The sequence below is a fragment of the Patagioenas fasciata genome, chromosome 18 (genome assembly GCF_037038585.1).
Source record: "Patagioenas fasciata isolate bPatFas1 chromosome 18, bPatFas1.hap1, whole genome shotgun sequence".
NCBI classification, from domain to species: domain Eukaryota; kingdom Metazoa; phylum Chordata; class Aves; order Columbiformes; family Columbidae; genus Patagioenas; species Patagioenas fasciata.
This window is the reverse complement of record NC_092537.1, coordinates 13883802-13895096: the sequence shown is the minus strand read 5'-3', so window position 1 is coordinate 13895096 and position 11295 is coordinate 13883802.

The window sequence follows — 11295 nt, the reverse complement described above, 5'->3', positions numbered from 1 at the left end:
GGTAGATGCTCTTGCTGGTCCCTGGGTGCTCCCCCACGAGACGCCCCCTCCTCTTGGCTCCGCGCTGCCCTCGTGCCGCCCTCAGCCCAAGGGCTGGGTTAAGCCCGAGCTCCCGCAGCAGAGCACAGCGGGGTCCAGGTCCCCAGGGACCCTCCCCTGGGCTCACCCCCCACCCGCTCTCCCAGGAAAGGGCTTCGCTCCAGGATCTCTGGGAGGAGATCAACAAGTTTAAGGAGGTGCAGTCCGGCCTGGCAGAGGACGTGCGGGAGATGAAGGAGGCGATGCAGAAGGCGCATTCTGGCCTGGCAGAGGACATCCAGGAGATGAAGGAGGCGCATGTCGGCCTGACAGAGGACATGCGGGCCATGCAGGAGGCGCATTCTGGCCTGGCAGAGGACATCCAGGAGATACAGGAGACCCTTGGCCTGGTGAGTGTCCCCTGGTGCCCCGGGGGGAGCTGGACCCTCGTCCCCTCCCCGCTCCTGCTGCCCTGTCACACTGTGCCCGTGCCCCACGGCCATCGGTGTCACCAGCGTGAAGGGCAGCAGGAGGGAAGAGTGGGAAGGGTGTCCCAGGAGTTGCTAAGGCACTTCTGAACTAGAGAGCCATCCAAACAGAACCATGGGAGGGGAAGGAGGGGAGATAAAGCTCTGCCCGCGCAATTCAGCCACGGCCCCCAGGCACAGCCCTGCCCAGCATCCCTCTGTCTCCTGCCCCAGTTCATTTGGGGACGCTCTTTAAATCCCGCTCCCATATCTGAACGGGTGTCCCTCTCCTCACCCAGCTTCAGGGGAAGCCCCAGGACGCTGCCGGGCTGCACAGGGACAGGAGGCGGCTGCGTTCCCTGCTCCCTCGGGGACACCAGCCCTCCTGCCTCGGGGCACAGCCTGTGGGTTGGGGGTGCTGGGCAGTGATGCTGGGGGTCCCATCCCTGGGGGTCCCATCCCCCCAGTTCCATGGCCGGGCTGACCCTGTGATCCCTTTGCATTTGGGCTCTCATGTTCAACACAAGTTTGGCCCCGTCAGATGCTGGTTTGGGGACAGGGACTGGGGACACGGCGGGGGGTTCTGGGGTCTGTCCTCACGGCTGCCCAGCTGCCAGTAACCCTGCTGCCCTTTGCCTCTTCTTCCCAGGAGGGCGCTGGGGGCCAGTCTGCCCCCGCCGAGCCCACCCAGGTGGCCACGGACACCCAGGCCAGGAAGCGCTCAGCACTGGGGCCGAAGGGACGTGGGACACAGCCTGAGATGGAGACCAGCAAGGGGACTGCAGGGTCTGGCTCCCCGGGGATGCAAGCAGGGACACAGGGGGAACCAGTGACCCCTGTGAAGTTGTCAGGCGCTCCCTCTGCTCACACAGGATCTTGTGGTGCCGGCGCCACCACCCTGGGGTTGCAGCCAGGATCCCCAGGCACCCAGGCCAGCACCTCCCTGGGGACACAGCCAGGGGCCCCTGACACCCAGGCCAGCACCTCGGGGATGCAGCCAGGATCCCCGGGCACCCAGGCCACCACCGCCCTGGGGACACAGCCAGGGGCCCCTGATGCCCAGGCCAGCACCTCGGGGGTGCAGCCAGGATCAGCTGGGACCCACACCACCACCCCTGGGGTGCAGCCTGGCTCCTCCACCTCCCAAGCCACCATCCCAGGGGATGCCCAAGAGCCGGCCAAGCCCTGGGGCACCACCAGCACCTCCAGCTACGAGTCGGAGATGCGGGAGGTTCTCTCCCAGGTTGGGCAGCTCGGCCACCTCTGCGCTGGTCTGAAGGAGCAGGTGGAGCAGCTTAAATCTACAAAAGCTGAACATGCGGATCTTGAGAACGTGCGCCGGCTCTTCCCGGAGGGAGGTGAGAGCATGAAGGGGCTGGCGGGGGTTGTTTGGCGTGGGGACACCCTGGCTCAGGGGCCCGTCATGCTCAGAGCCTGGCCCCAAGGCTGAGACCCCCTCCCCGAGAGCACATCCCCTTGCACCATGTCCCTCTAGGCCGGCAGAGCATCACCAGCATCCTGGCCGACCTCAAGTGCCAGGTGGCCTTCCTGCAAGACATGGCCGGGGCCCTCCACGGGCAGGAGGAGAAGGTGAGCCGGCAGCAGTCCCCGAGGGGCTGCGGGGATGCCAGTTTGGGCAGGGAGGGTGCAGCTGAAGGGTCCCCGTGCCGGAATGACACAGGGGGCTGTGCCCTCACCGCCCCCACTGCCGTTGGCAGATCAGGAAGGTGGAGGATGCTCCCAGAAAGATGAGGGGGGCTGGAGCCGGCAGGAAAGCAGACGGCAGCGCCCAGATGACCCAACAGCCGCGGTAAAAGGATGGGAGAGGGTTTCCTACCCCGCAGGGCTGCGAGGGAGCCTGGGGTCTGGGAGCATCCCAGTTTGGGGGCCATTGGACACCCCCACGAAGGCTAAGCCTGCCCCTGCCCCCATCTCGCTGGCCAGGCCCAAGGGACAGAAGGTCAAGGCAGAGCGGAAGGAGCTGGGGAAGCAGCAGGAGCCGACCCAGGCCGAACTGGAGAAGTTTGCGGCCGAGTACGTGAATCAGTTGGTGATGGAGACAGCACAGCAGCTGCAGGCAGAGGTGAGGCCCGGGGGCAGCGCTCCCAGCCCCCGCTGGCTCGGGGGCAGTCCTGGCGGGGTCCCGGCCACGTCCCCTGGCTGGATGGGGCCATGGAGCCTGCACGGCACCTGGGCTTGTGGGCGGCATCCAGCCCGGCTCAGAGCTGATTCCTCCTCCCCTGCCAGCAGCTGGACGAGCCGAGGGCGACGGCGCAGAGCGGGGGACACGAGCACGCGGGGTGCCCCGGCTGCAACTGGGACACCAGGGCGCTGCTGGGGAAGCTCCTCCAGCGCTGCGAGAAGCTCGAGGCGCAGCTGGAGTCCCTGGCCCAGAAGGCGGGCGGCAAGGTGGAGAGTTACCCAAAGTGGAGGAGACAGGTAAGGAGACGCGGTGTAGGGGGCTTGAGCTGCCAGGAGCCCCCAGGCATTTCTGCTTTGCTGTAATGTGGGGGAGCCCCTCTCTGCCCCCCTAACCGGCTTGTGGGAGTCAGCAGCATGGAAGGGAGTTAAAGCCTTGGAGCAAATGTCCTGCTTGCACTGAGAGCCCGCGGCCACCAGCCAAAAGACCCTGGGACTGTCCCCGCGGGGCAGCCACCCCCCTTGCTCAGCACCGCCTTGTCCTCTTAGTCCCTGCAGCAGGACGAGCAGCTCAAGTGCCTCCAGGCCAGCATCATGCAGCTCCAAAAGGACTACGAGAAGTTCAGCTCAGCCCTTGCAAACCTCCAGCAGGATCGCCAGCAGGAGCAGAAGGACATCAAGGTGGGTGGCTGTAACCCGCAGGCAGAGCCCAGGCTGGGACCCCAAGGGATCTGTCCCCCTGCCACCCTGCTCGCAGCCCTGCACAGCTTCCCGATGCCTTTCCTGGAGGTTTCTGATGGGCTGGGGAGGCAGGGGGTGCTCGGCTGGCCGGGGGGCAGCTCCGACCCTGCCGTGGCGTCACGGGCTGCTGTCTGCCTTGGAAGGCTCTGTCCCAGGCCCTGGAGCGGCTCAAGAAGCAGAAAGCAGACAAGGAGCAGCTGCTGGTGCTGGAAATCGATGAGGTATGGGCTCGAGGGACCCTGGTGCCAGCCAAGGGTGTCCCGGGCCGGTTGACAAACGCCCCTTGTCCCTTGGGTGCCGGCTGGCAGAAGCAGCCAGGGGGAGGGAGGATTTCCAGCCCGGCTGCGGGTCCCTTGCCAGGTCCCTCTGTGACCCCGAGTCCCTTCGGCTGGTGGGAGCAACCCCACGGGGGTGATGGGGTGAAGAGGGCCACGCAGCCACTTCTCCCTCTCGTGTTGTCCCTGCATCCTGTCCCCACCGCTCTCCTGCCTTTCCCCGTTGCTAGAAAGCAGACAAAGCCGCCCTGGCTGACAAAGTCAGTCGCAGGCAGTTTGAGGCGTGCGAGGAGCGGCTGAACAAGGCGGTGGAGGAGGTGATGAGCCGGGTGATGGGCCAGGAGGAGGGCTGGCACCGGTTCCAGAAAGAGCTGCAGAGACAGATGGACTGCAAGGTGAGGGCTCGACCCCTCCACACAGAACTGGCACCCTGGGGGCCTGGCAGCCTGAGGCAGCATCCTTGCGAGGGTGCCCCCTCCCGGTAGATGGCTGAGGGTGTCACCCGTCCACAGCTGGACCGCCGGGAGCTGGGGGCGTTCCGGGAGCAGCAGGAGGAGCGGTGGAAGAGCCTCAGCGGGCAGCAGCTCCAGGAGAAGGCGCTGCAGCCAGAGCGTGACGATGCCGCTGGGACTAGGAAGTGAGTGCGATGGGGACAGCGGTGGCTTTGGCAGTGCCGGCCCTGTTCCTGCTGGCTGTCCCAGCTCGTGCCGCTGTGGTACCCTGGCGTGGGAGCCGAGTGGGCAGCGCCCCTGGGGATGCTGAGCAAGTGGCTGTGCCTTGTGCTCCTGCCAGCTGCAGCTTCCCAGCGATGGAGGCGGCACAATGAGGGGGCACGTGTGGGAGGAGCCCTCCCGAACCAATTTGGGGGGTGGGTGCAGAGGCTTTTTGTGGCAGGGGACGGTGTGCAGGTGGGGCTGTGCCCCCCAGGAGCTCCCCAGCCCTTTTCTCCCCCCTCCAGGCAGCTGCTGCCTGGTTTCCATTGCCTGTCCTGCGACCGGCCCGTCAACATGCTGGCGCCTGGACCGTGAGTAACTGCCCCTAAACAGGGAGCACCCCCCGCCCCCTCCCTGGCGTCGAGTGACACATGGGGTGCCACCTGCCGGGCACTGAGCACCCCGTGTCCTGTCCCACAGGGAGCGGACGGGCGAGTGCAGGTACCCCACTGTTCCGCGGAGCTGCGGGGGCCCACACACCCTCACGCCCCCGCGCTTCCAGCCCCAACCGCCCAGCACCCCACGGCCGTCCCCACCCAGCGCCCGCAGCCCCAACAAGGTAGGGATGACGCAGGTGGGGAGGGGGATGCTGAGCCTGCGGGGGATCCATCCGTGCCTCAGTTTCCCCAGGGAGAGCTGGCTGGGGGAGGGTTGCTGGGGGATGCGGAACGGGGCCCCGTGTTTGGCTCACACGCTCTCCCCTTCCCAGAAGGACGCGATGCAGCTGTCGGGCCAGGACGGCACTGATGGGAACCGGCAGGACGAGCAGCTCGCCATGATGGGGGGCTCTCAGCTGCCCCCAACGCCAAGGGCCACCCCAGACACCTCGACCTCGCTGCTCTCGGCCGTGCTGCTGCACCGACCAGTCCCGTCTCCCAGGCGCTTCACCCTGGCACCGAGTCTGCTGCCGCCCATCCAGCCCCCCCGCGGTGAATCACCCCCTGACAGCCGCGCAGGACAGGGGTCCCGGCCCCGGTCCCACCGCCCCGGGCGCTGAGCAGGCAGCGGCTGCAATAAACGGTGATGAGCAACCAAGCGCCGGTGTGGTCTGAGTGGGGGTCCCTGGGGCAGGATGGCAGAAAGCCCCGCCGTGTTTGCTTTTTCAGGAGAAAAATAAGAGCTCAAAAGGCACTTTGGGGGTGCCCAGGTGGATCCGGTGGTACCCGGGGCCCCCCAGAGGGAGCACGGGGAGCAAACCAGTGGGCACCAGGGCAGAGCCAGCAAAGGCCCATCCTTTGGTGCCTTTGGAATTGTCATTCAAAGGGTAGATGAGCACAGCTCGGCTTCAGCCAGAACACCTCCATGCCCTTATTTTTTGTTATACCCCCACGTCCTCTTTCCTGCCCGGCGGCCGGGGGGTGTGGGGTGTGTGTGCTTAGGGAACCCCTCGTACCCAGCAGCTGCCTGCATGCTGCTGCTGCTTCTCTCTGCATTTAAAGACATTACCCAAACATACTAAAAAAACCACAAAACAAAATAACAGGGGGTCTGCGGGGCAGGAAAGGCTGGAGGCTCATGGGCTGGGGCCGGGCCCGATGCCTCCAGCCCCACGCACCTTCGCACGAGGCTCGAGCGCTGCCACGCCGCTCCCATAGGGCCCGCAGCAGCTGCCGTCTTGGACACGGGCAGCGAAGCCACCCCACTGAGGCCGAGCCTCGTACCGCCAGGGAGAAGGGGGAACGGGTTGTGGTGCGAGCCACCCTCGGGGTGCGGGTGGTGCACCCCCTGAGGAGGGAGAGTTTCCGCCCTTCGAGGCCCCCTTCTCAGGTACCAGCGCCCTTCAGGCAGTGGCTGATAGCATCTTTTGCAGTGCACAGAGAGCGTGGCTGCTGTGCCTTTACCTACGATGGCGGTGGGGGTGGTCTGTGTCCCGTTGGGCCAGCTCACAGTCCCATCCCAGCTCTGGGCCGTGTTTCCAGCTGTGCCCAGGATGGCACACACTGCCCCGCGTGCCGTGGAGCTGTCCTGGATGGACACAGCTCCACGAGTTCCCCCTGCTCCTTGATCCTGCCTTCACTCCCCTTCATTTCTCCTGGTTCCAGACAAACCACCTCCTCCAGCGGAGCTGGCACAGCTGCAGGTTCAGACTTGTGCCGTCCCAATGTCGCTCAGAAGGGAACTGCAGCCCCCGTGCCTGGAGCGGTGGGCAGGGGGTGTGAGCTGGGGGTGCCCGGGGAAGGGGGCGGATGCAGCCAGGGGAGCACCAGGGACGGAGCTGTTGGGGTCTCTGCTCCCTCGGCAGCCAAAAGGCTGAATCCTGCCTTTCGCCTGCGAGGCAGGCACTGCCGCTGGGGAGGGATCTTGTCTTTCGTGGCCTCCTCGGCTTGACCGCATCGGGTGCTTTGTGCTTGCAGCCAGCTGGCCGCCTCCCCAGCAGCATCCGACTGTCGGGCAGAGCTGCTGAGCGCCCAGGCCCGTGTGGCAGAGCTGGAGAGCCAGGTGAGCCCCAGCGCCTGCTGGATGGGGGCCACGGGTGACCCAGGGGGAGGAGAAGGGGCCAGGTCTGCTCCAAACGGCATCAGGGTGACAGCAGAGAGCAGGAACCTCCCTGTGCAGAGATGCCAGCAACGGCCACCGAGTGCTGCTGTGGGGGTTCTGTCCCCGGGGCAGCACAAGAACCTTCTCCCCGGTCCCGCAGGGCCGGATGCTGGAGGAGGAGCGGGCGCGGCAGAAACTGTTATTGGAGAGTGCCCAGCGGCAGCACCAGGAGCACCTGGATGTCCAGGAGAGCAGCCACAGGTACCGGGCTCTGGGCTGTGCTCCCCTCCTCCGGCAGGGCCTTGCCCACAGCCCCGTCCATCTCCCCTGGGGGGACAGCGCTGGGGCGCGGCCCAAATCCAGCCCTGGGTGGGTGACAAGAGGAGGGGCCTGTCCCTTTGCCAGCACGTCCCAACCAGGGCACCGCACTGGGCAGCAGCAGAGGGCTCAGGGCTCAGAACGCAGAGAGCGAAGCGGCCCCTGCCTCAGTTTCCCCACGCACACAGCAACACCCATCTGCTGCTAAATCCCCGTGTGCTCTCTGGGCAGGACCTCAGCGAACATAACGAAGGAGAACTAGGGGCAGCAGGTGCAGACGCTGCGGGCGCAGGACGAGCAGCTGGCGGCTCAGCTGCGGCAGGAGCGGCAGGACACGGCGCGGGATCGGGCAGAGCTGCTGGCGCAGCACCGGCTGGAGCTGCAGCAGCTGCGGGAGCTGCAGAGGCGAGAGCGGCACGAGCGGCACGTGGTGCCGGTGGCCCCGGTGTGGGTGAATGAGCCAGGGAACGGTTTGGGGAGACGGTGAAAGGAGAATGGAGAGTCCAGAAGCGCTGGCTTGAGGGCAGCTCCGTGGCTTTTGGAGTGGGGATTTGCTTTGCCGGTGGAGACAGGCAGATCTGGCTGGAGACGTCATTCCGAGGGAAGGCATTGCATTTTGAACGACGCTGAACCCCATGTTTTCTCTCCCCCGGATCCCTTTTATTCAGAACAATGAATTGCTGATGTCCGCATAGTTTGGGTCAACGAGAAGTCTGTTGTTGGTAGAGAAGCCCATAACCCCCAGATGTGGTCCATCCCAGATGGGGAAGGCAGCCCGTGGGACGCCCCGTGACAGACCAGCTCCTGGGACCAGGTGCTCAGCCCCACGACCGAGCCTCTTCCACGGTGCCCGTCACGGGGAGCACCAGTTTGTAACAGCCCGTGGTGGGCTCCTTCCCCGTGTCCCGCAGGGAGTCTGTCGAGGAACTGCGCAAGAAACACGAGGAGCAGCCCCAGCACGTGATGTGGCTGAAAGAGCGAGAGATGGATGTGCTGACCGGCACCATTTCACACACCAGGTACCGACAGCCGGTGTCGTGCGCCCAGGTTGATCCCTGGCCGCGGTGTTCCCTGTCCTCCGGGGAACCAGGCCCAGAGCACAGGAGGAACAGGGACCATCCTCTCTCCCACCCGCTGCCCCCAGGGGTGCTGAGCTGTTGTTTAGTATCTGTCCGTGCTCCCCGAAGCAGCGGCTGCGTCTTCCTGCTGCTCTGCTCTGATCCCGAGAGGTTCGGGGCAGGGCTGCCCGGCCCATGGCCCAGCACACGTCCCCCTCTCCTTCGCAGTGGGACAAAGTGTGTCCCCCAGGGTGACCCTCCCCCGGCTCCTCTGCACAGGTCTCTGAACGGCATCACTGAGAAGATGGAGAGTTCTCCAGTGACCTGCAGAACATGTGCAGGAGGGGCATGGAGGAGGAGCGGAGCCGTGTCCAGGAGCTGGTGGCCAACACGCAGGCCAGGCTGGGCGAGCAGGCTCGGCTGCTGGAGCAGGTGAGCCCACGCTGTGTCCTCTGCCCAGGCCAGGCTCTTGGCTGGGTCCGGCCGTTTCTCTGGCCCGCAGGAGGTCCCTGGCCTGGAGCCCGTGAACGGCGCCTGGCCCTGCAGCGTCTGGCAGGCTCACGCGTGGGTCCTGCTCAGCGGGGAGACGTTCAGCGCTGCCTTCTTGTGACAGAGACGTCACTTGGGGTGGTGAGAATGGGGGAGTCCCTGGAACAGGCTCCACCAGCCCCTTTCAGCTCTTGACTGAAGCGTCAGTTGCCTCTTTCTCTCCCCTTTACCCGTGAGGGGTTTGGGCAGCCAGGGCAGGCGCAGCCACCTCTGTTGTGAGTCTGGGGAGAGGAAACCCCCACGGTGGGTGAGGGAAAACCTCCCCGTGCCATGGGGACGTGTCCAGAGCCGGTTCTGCTCCCCCCAGGGCTGTCCAGAGGGGACATGTGGCACAGACAGTGCGGCAGAGCTGCGTTTTTCAGGGCTGCCGGGGTGGCAAAGGACCACTCAGGCTGGGTATTTCCAGTGCCGAGGAACTGCCCTGTGCTGAGCGTGTTTGAGGGTGTGCAGCACAGGGAGGGGCTCCGGCGTTCTGGGCAAGGAGTGTGTGTGTGTGTCCGCTCCCAGCTCTGCCCGCCCTGGTCCCCACAGGCGGGTGGGTGAGGGCTCTGCTGGAGCACCGGGGGCTGCTGCTCTGCACCCAAAGCGGCCACACGAGGAGCTCAACAGGGGCTCTGCCTCCCCTTGGGAAGACGGGAGATGGTGTCCAGGACGGGGCAGGTGATGCGTCGGTTTCCCCCGTGCCCACCCTAGGAGCGGGCAGAGCTGAAGATCCAGCGCCAGGAGCTGAAAGCCGAGGAGGAGCAGCTGGCGAGAGACAGGCAGAGGCTGGACCAGGCCTGGCAGGAGCTGAGGCTGGAGAAGGAGAAGGTGATCGGGGCCGCGCGACGTGTCCAGAAGCAGGAGGGGATGATCAGAAGCACGAAGGCGGTAAGCAGAGCTTCTGTGCCACGGTTCACAGCCGTGCACGGGCCGGCAGCACAGCCGGGGTCTCACACCCCTCCTGAAGTTGTGAATCCTGTGCCGGGAGGGGAACAAGGGGATGCTCAGAGGACCCTCAGCGCAGGGCAGCGAGGCTCCCTGTCCCCAGCCTCCCCACCCGCTCTGCCTTGCAGCTCTCGGCCCAGAAGCACGTAGAGAGGGAGCGAGCCCTGGGGGAGGCACGCAGGATGCAGACCGAGTTCCGGGACAAGCTGCAGGTCCTGCTGCTGCAGCTGAAGCAGCAGCAGGAGCAGATGAAGCAGCAGTTGGAGCAGAGGAAGCAGCAGCAGGAGCAGAGGAAGCAGGAGCAGATGAAGCAGGAGCAGCTGAAGCAGGAGCAGCTGAAGCAGCAGCAGGAACAGGTGAAGCAGCAGCAGGAGCAGCTGAAGCAGGAGCAGGAGCAGCTGCAGCAGGAGAAGCAGCAGCTTGAGCAGGAGCAGAAGCAGCTGCAGCAGGAGCAGGGACAGCTGAAGCAGGAAAAGGCCTCCTTAGCCTCCATGTACAGCGCCCAGGTGCAGCTGCTGTAGTTCCAGGCCCAGCAGGTGAGGCGGGGGGAGAGCGCGGCTGGAAGGGGCTGCGGAGCCGCTGGGGGAGCGCTGGGACGTCATCCTTGGCTCGAAGGGGTTGCCCTCTGCTCAGCCCATCCCTGGGTGGGGGACGCCGGCTCTGCTGGACTCTGGCTTTGTGCTGTCCCCGTCCTGTGCCGTCAGGTCCCCGCTGGGTCTTTCCCCAGGCAGGGACGCTCTTGGAGGCTTCCCCTGTGGGTCTTGCTCAGACTGCGAGGGTCTGGGCTCTGGAGGAGCACGGGGAGGCGTCCCCTTCATGGGGGACATGGCACGAGGGAGGCTTTGGGATGCTTCTCTTGTTGGTGAGCAACACCCTGGACTGTCACCCTGTTTCTGTGGCACTGCCTGGGATCATTCCCACGCATCCTTCCTCTCTTCTCAGGAGAACAACAGTTAGAGAAGCAGGGCATCTTCTTGGAGCCCCTCAAGAAAGGACGAGACAACACTGCACGACTGTCAACAACCCCCCCGCCCTCCTCCCGTCCTGCGGACGATGACATTGAGTATACACACGCATTTATGGAGGCCCTGAGGAAAGCATCTCCGCCCGTGCAAGTAGTCGATCTCTCCTCCATTCTCCGGCCTCCCATTTCTTACAGGACCCTTTAATCAGGCTCTGCCCCAGTGGCCATTCTGTCAGCTCTGCTTCTGTCGTGACTTGTAGCAACATCGTATGGGAGACTGTGGGTACGCGTTAAAGGCCTTAGAGACTTCAGGGGCTCGTTTGGACACATTAGTGAGGATGCTTAATAAAAACAAAGGGAGGACAGTCGCAGAAGAATTTTGCTCCCTTATATTCCTTTAGCTGTATTCTATGCTTCGACACATCGAGATACATCTGGAACCGCAGATAAACAGCATTTGCCAGGAAACTAAGTGGAGGTAGCATCAAGCACTACCTGTAGCGCTGCTCAGAAGGAGAGGGAAGCCTCGAGCCAAGGAAAACTGAAGTGTCTTCTTTCAAGCCAATAGATGAAGTTTCTGTGAAAGCTTTTTCATGTCAGCCTTGAGAAGAGAAGTGGAATGGACTGTTCCAGCTGCTGCTGACGGCC